Here is a 15,247-nt window from a genome sequence, read left to right as displayed (position 1 = left end):
GAGGCGACACGGGGATGTGTCCGGTGGGGAGGTCTCAGGAGGGATGGGAGGCCCCAATGGCCACCCGTAGCCGGTGCAGGGGTGCATCGGTCCGGATGCGTCCGCTCCTCCTCCCCCTTCCTCGGTTGTGTGCTCTTTGTTGGGGTTCTGGCGATGTTCGAGGCAGGGGCAGTTACTGGCATCTTCATAGGCGGGGGCTACCAGTCAGGCCAAAGCCAAGGCCTTTGGGTGTTCACGGAGTTGCTTAGATGCTGGGCGGCGGCCCTAGCAGCGGGAGACGTGGTGTTCGTGGGCGGAGCGCGCGTCTTGGGTGCGGTCGGGCAGCCATGGCCACGTGGGTGGCATGGTTGGTGATGTTTGGCGAGCTTGGTGGTTTGGTAGAGGGTTAACACTAGAGTGCATAACTTGCCCGGTCTTCTCTGTCCGACGGTGGCGGCGGCCGCGGGCGTCGTTTCCTTCATGAAGGCTCCGTCGTGGTGTTCTCTTCTCTCCATGTTGCTCCGGGTGAAAACTTGATCTCCGAGATCGGGCGGTGGCGACTTTCGATGTCGTGCCCTTCTTGAAGGCACCGCCTTGGAGTCCATGCTTCGCCATTGTCCCGCTTCACTTCTTCTCGGTGGCTAGGTCTTGGAAGGTCCTCGTCGGCCCCAAGTGTTTGTAGTGTGCTTGGTGGTCGAGTGGGTAGTGTTGCGGTGCATCGGCACCCTTGTACCTTGCCTTGGGTGTGTGTGTTGTGTGGGTGGTTGCGTGTTGTATCCGGGTTTGTACTTCTGGTCGTTGCTTTATATATAAAGCGGGGCGAAAGCCTTTTTTTGGTAATCCCAATGTTCTCTTTTGAGAACAAGATGCACAATTTTTGAATCTCCATTGCATGCTTGAAAGTGATCAATAATTCAGTATAGTTTCCAGTTCAAGGAGCCTGGCTCAGCTCTTCTTCCAAAAATGAGTTGAATTTACTATCAGTCATAGAAGTTACTTGGCAAATAAAAATATTCTCTGCATGGTGGAGACATGTACTGACCATAGATCTTTTTACTCATCTGAGACAAGTATTCTCATTTCTTTGGCATGCACCTGCAAAGTACTAGATCATAGTGTAATGAAGTTTAATGAATCCTTATGGAATAACGAAACCTTTGATTCTATCTTATTATATGCTATCTTTATTGCAAAGGTATTAGCGATTTAGAGACCTCTTTCAGTCCCATGTTTGAAAATGTGATCAATTCCAAATTGTGCACGCTAATTGTATATATTGGTTTCAATTAATACCCTAAGTGCTTGCTAAAACCTAAATTTTACTAACAAATGCAAATAGTTTCAACGCACACACGGTTTTAAATGGGACTCTGCACCATTTGGCACAACAGGCCATCTAGTTTGTTGTTAATGACCAACCAGCATGCGGGCACCGGGTGTTTGTCTTTCCGGCATTCTTGTTCACCAGCACCATTTCGCGGCCTACCACCAGGTTGAATTCCTCCTTGTGGCTGCCATGATCCTCTACAACACCGTGTAGGTACAACTTGAGGACGTGGTGTGTTCGCATTTTTCGGATCATGTAGGATAATTGATTGGCAGCGTTGTTGTCGCGATGTGCGCACCCTCAGTATGATCCCATGGGGCGGGTTCCTTGGCACGATGTGGCATTCGTCACGTGGAGTGCACGCGGGAGGTCAAATGAGTGGAGGGGGGGGGGGGGGGGGTTGAACATATGAGTGTTTTTTGAATCTCAATGGTATGCAATTTTAGTTCACCATGTTTCTCTTAATCATTTACCCAACCTCTCAATGTTGTACATACGGCTTCCATGACTCTTAATGACCAAAGTCATTAAGTTAGATAGAGATCAAAACTCTATTTTAGCCTAGCTGTTTTATTTAGTCCTTTTGCTTTGGTTGATTGATCCCCAACGAGCTTTCTCTCTTTTCTCGGGACTACCTGTGTTCGTCCAACTCAACTCATGCACCATGAATCCCCTAATTACATGTCTTTGTTTTGCGAGGACCTAACAAGTACATGCCATTAACACCTAGACCGTGTCACTTTGGATTAAAAAAGACTCTTTTAAACACGGGTTATGTTGTTGTAGTGTGAGATTTTCACCATTCAGGCCTTTAGATGTGCATTTGACTTTTTTGAAACAATGAGGCAAAGTGAAGCAATGCATAACTATAGGATATATAAAATGAGAGTTTAACGAGACATGAGAGACAACAACAACAACCACTGAATGATCGGCCAGGCCATCATCTATTCTAGATACCCACGCTAGACAAAATGATTGAAATGCAAACGCAAAACCAATCACAAGCATTATCATAGATAGTATAGGCCACCCCGCAAAAAAAAAAAAGATAGTATAGGCCGTATCCATTGGCGGCGATGTTTTATAGCTGTATTAATTCTTAACCACTTAACTATGCTTCTTCAAAGTCATCGAGTTTCCACTGGCCATTGGCGCCCTTGACCATCTATTTGTTGTTAATGACCCACTAGCACGCCGGCACCGGGTCTTCGTCTTTCAGCAGGTCGGGATTCTTGTTCACCAGTGCCACGTCACAGCCTACCACCAGGTTGAAGTCCATCTTGTTGCCATGATCCCCTGCAACACCGTGCATGTACAACTCCTGCACGTGGTGCACTAATTTTTTATTAATAATAATTAATAATCAAGCAATTATGGAACTAGGAAAGGATAAATTTGAGAAACAGTAAGGACGTTGGGCATTACAACGTCCAGGTGCGGACGCTAGCACAAACAGCGTCCAAGGGTGGACGCTGGTATCAGTCCCGTCCATCATTAGGTTGGCCCCACTAGCAATCCAGGAGCCGGTTGACTCTGGTTTGGGGCTGTCATCCCCTCGGCCCCCTCTGCACGGCCGCCGCCGGCTTCCACCTCTCATCTCCTCGACCACCTCTCCACGGCCGCCTCCGCCCTCCACCCCATCTCTCGCTCATCTCCTCAAGGTCACCTCCCATCATCCCCTCGCGCACCAGCTCTGCTAATCCCCTTGTTGAATCCTTGACAGTCAAACTAGGTTGGCCCACCACGGTACCGAGTCCGACGGAGGTGACGGCCCCTCTCTCATCTCTCCACCGCGGTCTCCACATCTGGACCGTTCCTCATCCCAGCATTGCTCGCAGCATCAATCGTCGCCCGCCGGGGCACACCATAGGTAGGCACTGTAATATTTCTGTGAAACTGGTATACGTACTTCTTGATCTCCAATTGAATGACACACTACAGTAGATGCTAGCATATCTCAACTGTTAATGCATTGGTATTTGTCACTTCACATTGGCTAAGCTCATGTTGCAGCCAAATTATGTCTAAAAACGAAAAATGGATGTTTCTCTCAATGTGTTACTCCAGATCTGATGAAAATTTCCCAGAATACTAGTCATCATATGGTAGTCCTTCTGTCAAAATGTCCTTAAATTCTCGACACTTTTTTTTCGCTGTTCAAAATTTTGGCCAAATTACGGCTGAAAACAAAAAATGGACAAATCTCTCAAAGTGTGACTCCGAATTTGATGAAAATTTCACGGAATAGTAGTCATCATATGGTAGTCCTTGTGTTAAAATTTCATAAAATTCTGGACACTTTTTTTCGGTTCGAAGAATGGACTCGAGCATTACAGAAAACAAAGATACTAAATTTGGATACATAAAAAAAATGAAAATGTGCCACCACGAATGCAAATCATAATCCCGTCTGTCATCAACTAGATGATGTGGTCTTCTATTTACTTGATCTCTTCCCCTTGGTTGATGTGCTCTTCCCTTGACTCGACCTCTTCCCTTTGGATGATGTGTTTTCCCTTGACTTGACATGTTTCCTTTGGATGATGTGTTGTTCTCTTGAATCAACCTCTTTCCTCGACTCGACGACGAGCTATGTCCTAGACTGGACGATGTGCCTGAAGGTAAGACACACAAGTTAAATCATGTGAACAAATTTTACATATAAACCAGTATTGATAGCTAGCTTCTATACCAGTTTGATTATTGTCTATTGTGGAACGTCGGGCCTGGTGCCCCATTCACCTTCCTTGCATTTCATCCATGTACATTGGAATCTTTTTGTGCTGATGTAGCCCATGGTTTATTAACTTCACATCGGGAAGAATAGTAGGGGCACTATATGTTGGCCACTCATTTTTGTTACCATAAGGATGAAATTGCCCAGCCCAAGTGTTTGCAAGCACTTGGGAAGAGTAATACGAATGTACTATTTCATTTTCATTCAGATTCCTATATTTGCAAACAGCAAGCACATGCCACACCAGTTAGGTTTGGCTTTAGGTAGTCACAAGATGGATCAATATTTGGTTGCAAAGTGACCTTGTACTTGAAGTCCCTGTGAATAAAAACAACATGATCTCCATGGCATAAAGAAACCCTCTTGTTATCAACCTTCACCTGAAATATTCCAACTTCATCGCCATACGAAATGACATGCATATGTCCTGCCTTGTCGCCCCTTTTCACCAATAGTTTGTCACTCGTTCGGACCATTGCTTTCCTCCATCAACCAAGTTAAGAGCACTTCGTCTTCTTTCTACAAACCACTCCAGACACTTTGAAAACATTTCCTCCATGATCGCTGCCACCGGGAGCCTTCAGGAAAGCCTAAACGCGTTGTTTAAGGACTTGGATCCATTGCTTGTTATGATCCCCCAACGGTATCCCCCGTCCATGCATTGAAATACTTTTTCAGGTTTTTCCTGCTCATTTCTGTCTTCCTGCAAATACTTACCGACCTTTCTAGGATATGTCATTGCATCGGGACAAGTATGTGCAATAGATGACATGCTCTCGTCAAACTTAAGAGGTTTCTTTTTCTTCACTACCCACTTGAATATTTCCAAAATGTCATCATCCCGATAAGATTTGTATTGGTTCTCCGCGACATGTTGAGAGCAAAATCGATGAACACACTCACTAGCACCCTCATTCCAACCAATGTGTGGCTACTTAAATGCGCATTTGATAGCTTTGTGCCGATCTGAAATAACACACATGAAAATAATGTGGTCCAGGAGCTCCAATATCCAAGCGAGCTTGCATTTTAAGGTTGTACTGATCATCGCCATGTCCAATTCCTCGACATATCCCACTCTTGACATCTTCAAAAGTGGTTTCGTCGGTTGCTGGAAAAGTGACTTTGGGAGGAACACTATAATACACACCAGTGGATCCATGTTGCACTTCACCATCCACATATACCAGTACAATTACATGTATCTCCACCTGCTAACATGCACATGCAAGTAGTAAATATCACAAACCTAACATTGAACTACTGCCGACTATCCAAAGTTGAATTTTCGCAACCTATCAGTTATCCTAAACAAACCTATTTGCAATCATACCACCACATGAATAGAAACAAAATCATCTACATACTGTTTGCTTACAAGTCATTGAATAAATTGGACAAAGACCGGAACCAACAGAGATGCAAGATGACCTTACCATAAATCGCATGCGGCAACCACCGGATAGATTGGGGGATCCTAATGGTGAGAAGCGAACAAGAGAGATAGGGTTGCAGTGATGATCAGATATGTCAAGTGCTGGAAGCTAGTTAGCACATGGCGAGGTCGAGGAGCGACGAATCGATGCGTACTAGGGTTTACACGCGTGTATTAGAGAAAAGTGACTCGGTTTAATCTATTTAGAGTAGTTGGACAAACCATTAACTGGGATGTTGTTCGCGGTGGCATCCAGACCTAGACGTTGTTCTCAATAGCGTCCATGTGTGGACGCTGTTTTCCTTGGCGCCCAGACATGGACGTTGTTCTCGATAACGTTTGTGTATGGACGTTGTTTTCCTTGGCGTCCTTCCTATTTTTCAGATTCGGATAGATCCTTTCCCATTGTCGTAGTTACGTGATTATTGATTACTATTAATAAAAAAATCGGTGTGCTGCGTACCCATTTTTTGAGATCACGTAGGGTGACCGGTCCATGTCGATTGGCAGCATTGATGTGGCGATGTGCGTATAGCTCAGTATGATCCCATGGGGCGGGTTCATTGGCACGATGTCTTTGGCGTTCTTCACGTGAAGTGCCCACGGGAGGTCAAATGACTCGAAGGGGGACTTGAACCTGTTGTTCCCGACTCGTGGGCTCGTGAATAGTATTGCGGTCACAGGGCACGGCGGTTGATTCGAGGGAGGGGGCACGTTGACGTCGTTGGCCACCATGTCGATGGCGTTGAGGGTGGCGAGTGACGCGTCGAGGCTGTGGCTAGTGATGGTGATGCTGGTCACCTCGTCCTTGTACTCCTCCAATAGCCTCCGCACCCGCTCGAGAACCTGCGTGCGTGCGTACACCTTTAGTGAAGACAAAATCTCGAGGTTGAACCCGTCATGGGCGGACTGACACAAGCTCTCCATAGGTGATAACGAAGCGTCAGAGGTCGCTGTCCAGCGGGTACAGGAGGCCAGCCCATGAGTCCGAGCCCTGGAGCTCGCTCCACCAGCTGGCGATGTTTCCGGCTCCAAGCTTTGGAGCCGGCGACAGTATGGGCGCGTGTGCAGTGGGCGCCTTTACTGGTAGTGTCTTGCTCATGCTCGCAGTGACACTACAACTATGTGTTGCTTTTGGCTAGTTGGCTGGCTAGTTGGTTCTCTCAGCTTAAATAGTTGGGCATCTATTTATAGGATAAAACCAAAGGATCCTATGGTCTTATCCTCAGCCCATTCCAATTCGTTGCTTGGAGGTGATCGATAAATCTATGCTGCGTATCCCCGCGTTTAAAAAATTCTACGCAGGGATCTTTGCCAGCTACATCGTCAACATCATGCGGTCACTTATATTTAAATCCTTATAATTTTTTCTCAATTCTTTTAGTTTTCTCACGTACATCTCAAACAATTGCACACTATTTCATCACTCATTCGAATGATTCAAATTCAACACACAACAAATCAACCATGAACACGCATATAGTTGCCCGGATCGAGCAATTCAGATCAAAACATGCATAGAGTTCATCCAAAAGGCACCCAAACGATCAAGCTTGATCCAAAATCATCATAACATAGCATGTATTTTTGTTTAATTAGCCCTACCAAATGCATAAACATGAATTCATGCACCATCACCATCAAGGAAATCATCACCACCTCAAAGGCCTCCATCATCACCACTTCCAAGGCCACATCATACCCATGGACACCGCCCACCATCACCTTCTTGTCCACCACCATCCCCAAGACCACCACCGCCATCCTCATGGCCACGACAACCATCACCAAGAGAGTCCTCCTTTTAGTTGACGGTCTCTAAACGACTGAGCTCCAAATTTTTTTTGTCGTGGCATCCATTCTAGTTGGGTTTATGAACATGATATCACGTTCTATGGCCTTCTTCTCTGTCACAACCCTATCCTCCTCAAGTGCAAGCCTATGCTCCTTCTCCTTGAACCTCCTGTCTTTGGCCGCGGACTTGGACATCCATTTCCCTTCCTCGAAAGACTTGAGCTCATTCCACCTTGACATCTCTCTTCTTTACGTTCGGCCGCCAATGATTTCTCGATCTCAATCATACCACAAGATCTTCCTTGTAGGTGCCACCGAAGGCTCCTCTATTTTGCAATCTTGTTACCATCCAACCTCTTGTTGGGATTTTCATCCTCCTCGTCATTAGCTTCAATGGATATGCTAATCATTAACCTCTTCAATGTGGTCTTGAAGTTCCACCTAAGCCACTTCTAATTGTTGAGAAGTTCTTTGTAGAAATGGTGCAATGTGAAGCCCTTGCCACCATTCTCCTTGTTGTGTTGCTTGTGTATCTCCGAGATGATAGGCCCATATATCGAGATTTGCACCCCACTCGATGGCGAATTATTAACTTGATCGATACAACCGGACCATTGGTTGCATTGCTCTAGGATATTACCACAATGGTGCCCAAGAAATCCTTAAGCGCAGCTTGATGGGACTTCCACAATGGTGCTATAGTACCCTTCAATCCTAACCCAAAAAATTCTCTTTTGATAGATCTGTTCCAACTGATACATCAAGCGACGCATTCACCCAAGCATGACACGAAGCAATGTCTTATTGGAAATAGTTGTGTGTCCTCAACCTTGATTGTGTCTGAAAAAATATTCCCTAGAAGCCATAATAAAGTTGTTATTCTATATTTCCTTATTCATGATAAAGGTTTATTATTCATGCTAGAATTGCATTGATCAAAAGCCTTAATATGTGTGAATACATAAACAAACACCGTGTACCTAGTGCGCCTCTACTAGACTATCTCATTGATCAAAGATGGTTAAAGTTTCCTAACCATGGACACGAGTTATCATTTGACAACGGGATCACATCATTAGGAGAATGATGTGATGTACAAGACCCATCCGTAAGCTTAGCATAATGATCGTTCAGTTCTATTGCTATTGATTTCTTCATGTCAAATACATATTCCTTCGACTATGAGATTATGTAACTCCCGGATACCAGAGGAATGCCTTGTGTGCTATCAAACGTGACAACGTAACTGGGTGATTATAAAGGTGCTCTACAGGTATCTCCGAAGGTGTTTGTTGAGTTGGCATAGATCGAGTAGGATTTGTCACTCTGAGTATCAGAGAGGTGTCTCTGGGCCCTCTCGGTAATACACATCATAAGCTTGCAAGCAAACGACTAAGGAGTTAGCCACGAGGTGATGTATTACAGAATGAGTAAAGAGACTTGCCAGTAACGAGATTGAACTAGGTATAGAGATACCGACGATCGAATCTCGGGCAAGTAACATACCGATGGACAACGGGAATTACATATGTTGTCATAACGGTTCAACTGATAAAGATCTTCATAGAATATGTAGGAGCCAATATGGGCATCCAGGTTCCGCTATTGGTTATTGACCAGAGAGGTCTCTCGGTCATGTCTACATAGTTCTCGAACCCGTAGGGTCCACACGCTTAACGTTCGATGACGATATAGTATTATATGAGTTATGTGATTTGGTGATCGAATGTTGTTCAGAGTCCTGGATGAGATCACAGACATGACAAGGAGTCTGTAAATGGTCGAGAGGTAAAGATTGATATATAGGACGATGGTATTCGGATACCGGAAGCGTTTCGAGGGGTACTAGGTACTTATCGGGTCACCGGAAGGGGTTCCGGGCACCCCCGGCAAAAGATATGGGCCTTATGGGCCAAGAGGGGAAACACACCAGCCACAAGGGGCTAGTGTGCCCCCCGTATGGGCTGGCATAAGGAGGAGAAGGAAAGGGGAGAAGGGAAAGGTAAGTGTGGATTAGAATTCCCACTTCCTTCCCTCTCCCCCCCCCTCTTTCCTTCCCCCTCCGACAAACATGGCAGGGGGGGGGGGCAAGGGCAGGAGCCCAAGTAGGATTCGGACCTACTTGGGGCGCCCCTTGGCCTTTCCCCTCTCCCTCCCACTGATGTCTACTATGCAACTTTATTCTTGTAGACACATGTTGGGCCTCCAAGCGCAGAGTTTTGTAGTACATTAGCAATTTTCCCTCAAGTGGATGACCTATGGTTATCAATCCATGAGAGGTGTAGGTTGAAGATGGTCTCTCTCAAACGACCCTGCAACCAAATACAAGAAATCTCTTGTGTCCCCAACACACTCAATACAATGGCAAATTGTATAGGTGCACTAGTTCGACGAAGAGATGGTGATAAAAGTGTAATATGGATGGTAGAAATATATTTTTATAATATGAATAAACAAAAACAGTATTGCAATGATGGAAAGTGAGGCCCAGGGTCCATACTTTTGCTAGTGCAATCTCTCAGCAATGCTAATATAATTGGATCATATAACCATCCTTGAAAGTGCAATGAAGAATCACTCCAAAGTTCCTATCTAGCGGAGAGCATAAGACGAAATTGTCTGTAGGGTACGAAACCACCTCAAAGCTATTCTTTCCATTCGATCTATTCAAGAGTTTGTACTAAAATAACATGAAGCTATTCTTTCCGTTCGATCTATCCTAGAGTTTGTACTAAAATAAAACCAACGCAAATTCAGATTTATATATTCAATCCAACACAAAGAACTTCAATGCATAGATTACCCCAATGTCAATACGAAAGACAAGAACGTGCATCAACCCCTATGAATAGATTACCCCAATGTCACGGAATCCGCGAGTTGAGTGCCAAAACATATATCAAGTGAATCAATACGATACCTCATTGTCACCACGAGTATTCAATTGCAAGACATATATCAAGTGTTCTCAAATCCATAAAAGTATTCAATCTGATAACAATGAAATCTCAAGGGAAAAACTCAATTCATCACAACAAGACAGAGAGGGGAAAACACCATATGATCTGACTATATTAACAAAGCCCGCGATACATCAAGATCGTGACATCTCAATAACACGAGAGAGAGAGAGAGAGAGAGAGAGAGAGAGGGATTAAACACATAGCTACTGGTACAAACCCTCAGCCCCGAGGGTGGACTACTCCCTCCTCATCGTGGTGGCCGTCGGGATGATGGAGATGGCCACCGGTGATGATTCCCCCCTCCGGCAGGGTGCCGGAATGGGGTCTAGATTGGATCTCATGGATACAGAGGCCTTGCGGCGGCGGAACTTCTGATCTAGGGTCTATCCGAGGGTTTTCAGAATATTTGGGAATTTATAGGGCGAAGAAGGGGTACGGGAGGCCACCGAGGTGGGCACAACCCACGAGGGCGCGCTTCGCCCCCCAGGCGCGCCCTGGTGGGTTGTACCCCCCTCGGGGCACCCCCTGGTGCTGCTCTGGCCCAATGGTTCTCTCCTGGTCCATAAAAATCCACAAAAAGTTTCGCGGTGTTTGGAGAACTTTCATTTCTGCACAAAAAACAACACCATGATAGTTCTGCTGAAAACAACGCCAGTCTGTGTTAGTTCCATGCAAATCATACCAAAACCATATAAAATTGTTGTAAACATGGCATGAATACTTCATAAATTATAGATACGTTGGAGACGTATCAGCATCCCCAAGCTTAATTCCTACTCGTCCTCGAGTAGGTAAATGATAAAAGAAATAATTTATGAAGTGTGAATGCTAGCAAAGTGCACAAGTTTGATCAATGACAATTTCAATCACTTTTCCTAGCATCATAACAAAAACCTTTTCTCATAAAAACTCATCATGTTAAAGTAGCAACCAATTCACATGTTAAGGTTCAAACAATGAATTCTCTTCAAACTCAACAACCTATGTTCTCAGTCACCAAGCAATTGCAATTCAACTTATTCAATAGATTTGAAGTAAGAGCTCCACATACTCAACCATCATATAGTCTTCTAGGATTGCTAACACTCACCGCATACACATGATAAAACGTTTCAACCAGACACATAGAAAGATAGGGGCTTATTGTTTTGCCTCCCAACGTATTCACCTCAAGGGTGATGTCAACAATAATAACTCATGCTACCCATATCCAAATGGATATATGTGCCTAGATATTTCCTCACCACATGATGCTTGCCAAAAGAGAAAAATAAAAAAGAATAGAGAGAAAAAATTTGACTCTTTGCATAAAAGTAAATACTGAAAAGTAAAAGATAGGCCCTTTGCAGAGGGAAGCATAGGTTGCCATGTACTTATTTGTTTGTATGCTCAACCCCTTAGTGCAAAAGAATGTCACGTTATATTGCCCCTTGTGATAGCAACCTTTATTATGCAGTCTGTCATTTTTATTATTCGCCATCACAAGTTCGTGCAATGCTCAATTTTCTCTTACACTAAATGATCTAACACTTTTAGAAGCAATTTTTATTGCCTTATTGCACCAATGACAACTTACTTGAAGGATGTTGCTCAATCCATAGGTAGGGATGGTGGACTCTCAAAACAAGATTTGGGTTTAAGGGTTTTTGGATGCACAAGTAGTATCTCTACTTGGTGCGGAATTTTTGGCTAGCAAAGATAGGGGGGCAAGCACCACATGTTGAAGGATCTATGACAATATAACTTCTATGTGAATATGAACAAACATAAATCATTACGTTGTCTTCCTTGTTTGGCATATAATATTTTGATGGGGTATCACAACCACAAAAGATTTCCAATATAGTGTATTTGCATGTGAAAGTTCTCTTCCTTCTACTAAATATTCGTGAATTGATTGTGTGACCAATATTGTGATTGTCAAGCCTCAAAAGAATTCATTTTCTAAACCAAATGTGAAGCTACCACTAGGCATGATATGATTTCAACTTCATGACATTCAATCTATTCAGAAATTTACTCATAGGATATAAGTGAAGCACAAGAGTAATGACAAACTACTCCAAAAAAGATATAAGTGAAGATCAAGCGAGTAGTTATGTAAATGGGTAGCTATTTGAGGACTATATTTTATTAAAAACTTTCAGATCTAAGTAATTTATTAAAACAGCAAGCAAAAGCAAAACAAAATAAAATAACATTCTAAGAATAACACACATCATGTGAATAAGCAAAAACTTAGGCTCAACCGATACTAACCGATAATTGTTGAAGACGAAAGGTGGGATGCCTACCGGGGCATCCCCAAGCTTAGATGCTTGAGACTTCTTGGAAATTAGCTTGGGATGCCTTGGGCATCCCCAAGCTTGAGCTTTTGTGTCTCCTTAATTCCTCTCATATTACGGTTTCCCTAAATCTCAATAACTTCATCCACACAAAACTCAACAAGAACTCGTGAGATAAGTTAGTATAAATCAATGCAAAAAACCTTATCATTCTCTACTGTAGCAAGTCACTAAAATTATTATTCAACATTTCGTACTAAATGCCTCTGCATATTTAATACTCCTATCCTCAAATAGAATCATTAAACAAGCAAACATATGCAAAAAATGCAAACATAACAACAATCTGCCAAACTAGTACAGTCTGTAACGAATGCAAGAGTATCAATACTTATTAAACTCCAAATATTATGAAAAAACTACCACACTGTAGAAACTTTATTAGAGCTTAATTTTCAAAATGTTTCAACATTTTATCATATTCTGACTTTTCTAGGGAATTTTTACAACATCGATAAACTTTCTGTTTTGAAACAGCAACATGTATACTTGCAAAATAAGCATGGCAAGGGCTATACTTGACATTTTTATTGAAATAAAAGATGCAAAACATTATTATAAATAACAACAAGCAAATCCTGGCAAAATAAATTGATGCTCCAAGCAAAAGACATATCATATGATGAATGAAAACATAGGTCCAAGTGCGGTTACCGATAATGTTGGAGATGAAAGAGGGGATGCCTTCCGGGGCATCCCCAAGCTTAGTTGTTTGGAAATTCCTTGGAAATTAACTTGGGGTACCTTGGGCATCCCCAAGCTTACGGTCTTGTCACTCCTTATTCTCCTCATATCTACATCTCACCCAAAACTTGAAAACTTCAATCACACAAAACTTAACGGAACTTTGTGAGATATGTTAGCATTATAAAGAGAAAACCATTTCACTTTTGGTACTGTAAAAAACAAGATTCATAATTGTTTCCACACAATGCCTACTGTAGCATATCATTTCTACAATTTATACACGCCAGCTGTCCCAAAATATCTACCCACCTAACGGTCATATTATTGAAGGGCATTTATGTCTTATCAAGTCGGGCTGCTCCCCATGCTATAAATAGCCGCCCCCTACAACCACCAGTTGGTTGGATGCTCTGAGAGAAACTGACACTTGTCATTTGAGAGCAACCCATCCTCCGAGGACTTTGAACGAAAATCATCAAGTGAGTAAAACCCAAACCCAAACACCTTCAAACCCAAAGTGATATAGCATTACTGAAGAGATTGATCCTGCATGGATCTGACACTTGTTTCCTTTGAAGACTGTGCTTCTTCCAGACGGTTAGGCGTCAACGTCTAGAGCATCCAAGAGAATTGTGGATCACCGAGTGACCGAGTTTGTGAAGGTTCGAAAGTCACCTGAAGACTTACCACGAGTGATTGGGCGAGGTCTGTGTGACTTTAGCTCAAGGAGAATACAGTGAGGACTGTGTGTCTGGGACTGTGTGTCCTTTGATTTAAATACCTAGCCGCTCCAACCATATGTACAACTGAGACAACAGTTGGAATTGGTCTACCAAATCATTGTCTTCACCAAGCCTACTGGTTCTATTTCCTCAACTCATTCAATTCCTCATTTCACCTGTTGTATGCTTGTTCATATCTGTTTGAAGACTTTGACTAAAGACTTTCTCAAGTTCCTCAGTTCAATTTCTTCAGTCTGTTCGTCTTCATCTTGTGTTATCCTGTGTTTACGCTTTTTGTACTCTGTGCTTGTCTTCATTTCATCATGATGACTATGCTTGTGTTCTACCATGTTTACTTCTGAGTACTTATTCCGCTGCAAGTAGTTCTTCACTAAGCAATTTCCTCACCCTGAAATTCCTTAGTGAAGAATTCATAAAAGTTGCCTATTCACCCACCCACCCCCTAGTCGATATAACGCACTTTCACTCACCAATAGCTTTGCGCCTTTCTTCATTGAAGCGGCGAAGAAACTGCTTGACCGGTTTGAACTTGGGATCAATATTAAGAGTGTGCTCAGCGAGCTCCCTCGGTACACCACATGTCAGAAGGTTTCCATGCAAAGATGTCCCGGTTCTCACGGATGAACTCGATGAGCGTGCTTTCCTATTTCGGATCCAGATTAGTGCTGATACTAAACTGCTTGGATGAATCGCTAAGGACAAAATCAACCAGCTTAGTCTCATCAGCCGATTTAAACTTCAGGGCCGGGTCATGCTCTATGGTATGCTTTTTCACAGAAGTCATATCTGCCGGATCAACATTGTCCTTGTAGTACTTCAGCTCCTCTGCCGCGCAAACCGACTCAGCATAAGCCGCATCACCCTCTTCACAATCCAAAGCGATCTTCCAGCTCCCATGTACCGTAATGGTCCCCTTATGACCCGGCATCTTGAGCTGTAGATAAACATAACAGGGCCTTGCCATGAACCTAGCATAAGCCGGCCGTCCAAACAGGGCGTGATACGGGCTCTGAATTTTCACCACTTCAAAGGTTAAGGTTTCTAATCTGGAATCACGATCATCTCCAAACACGACCTCCAGAGCTATCTTACCGACCGGGTATGCCAATTTACCAGGTACCACACCATGGAAAACGGTGTTTGATGTTTTAAGATTCTTATCCATCAGCCCCATGCGACGGAAGGTTTCATAGTACAGAATGTTGATGCTGCTCCCTCCATCCATGAGCACCTT

General features: G+C 43.5%; 1 pseudogene; it reads right to left on the bottom strand.

Moving 5' to 3' along the window:
* Positions 1 to 2,420: 2,420 nt before the first annotated feature.
* Positions 2,421 to 6,408, bottom strand: LOC123081948 (phospholipase A1-II 7-like; annotated as a pseudogene).
* Positions 6,409 to 15,247: the final 8,839 nt, after the last annotated feature.

This window comes from Triticum aestivum, chromosome 1B, assembly GCF_018294505.1.
Source record: "Triticum aestivum cultivar Chinese Spring chromosome 1B, IWGSC CS RefSeq v2.1, whole genome shotgun sequence".
Taxonomy (NCBI): domain Eukaryota; kingdom Viridiplantae; phylum Streptophyta; class Magnoliopsida; order Poales; family Poaceae; genus Triticum; species Triticum aestivum.
Note: the sequence above shows the minus strand (reverse complement) of the source record. Positions and strands in the feature narration are given on the sequence as shown.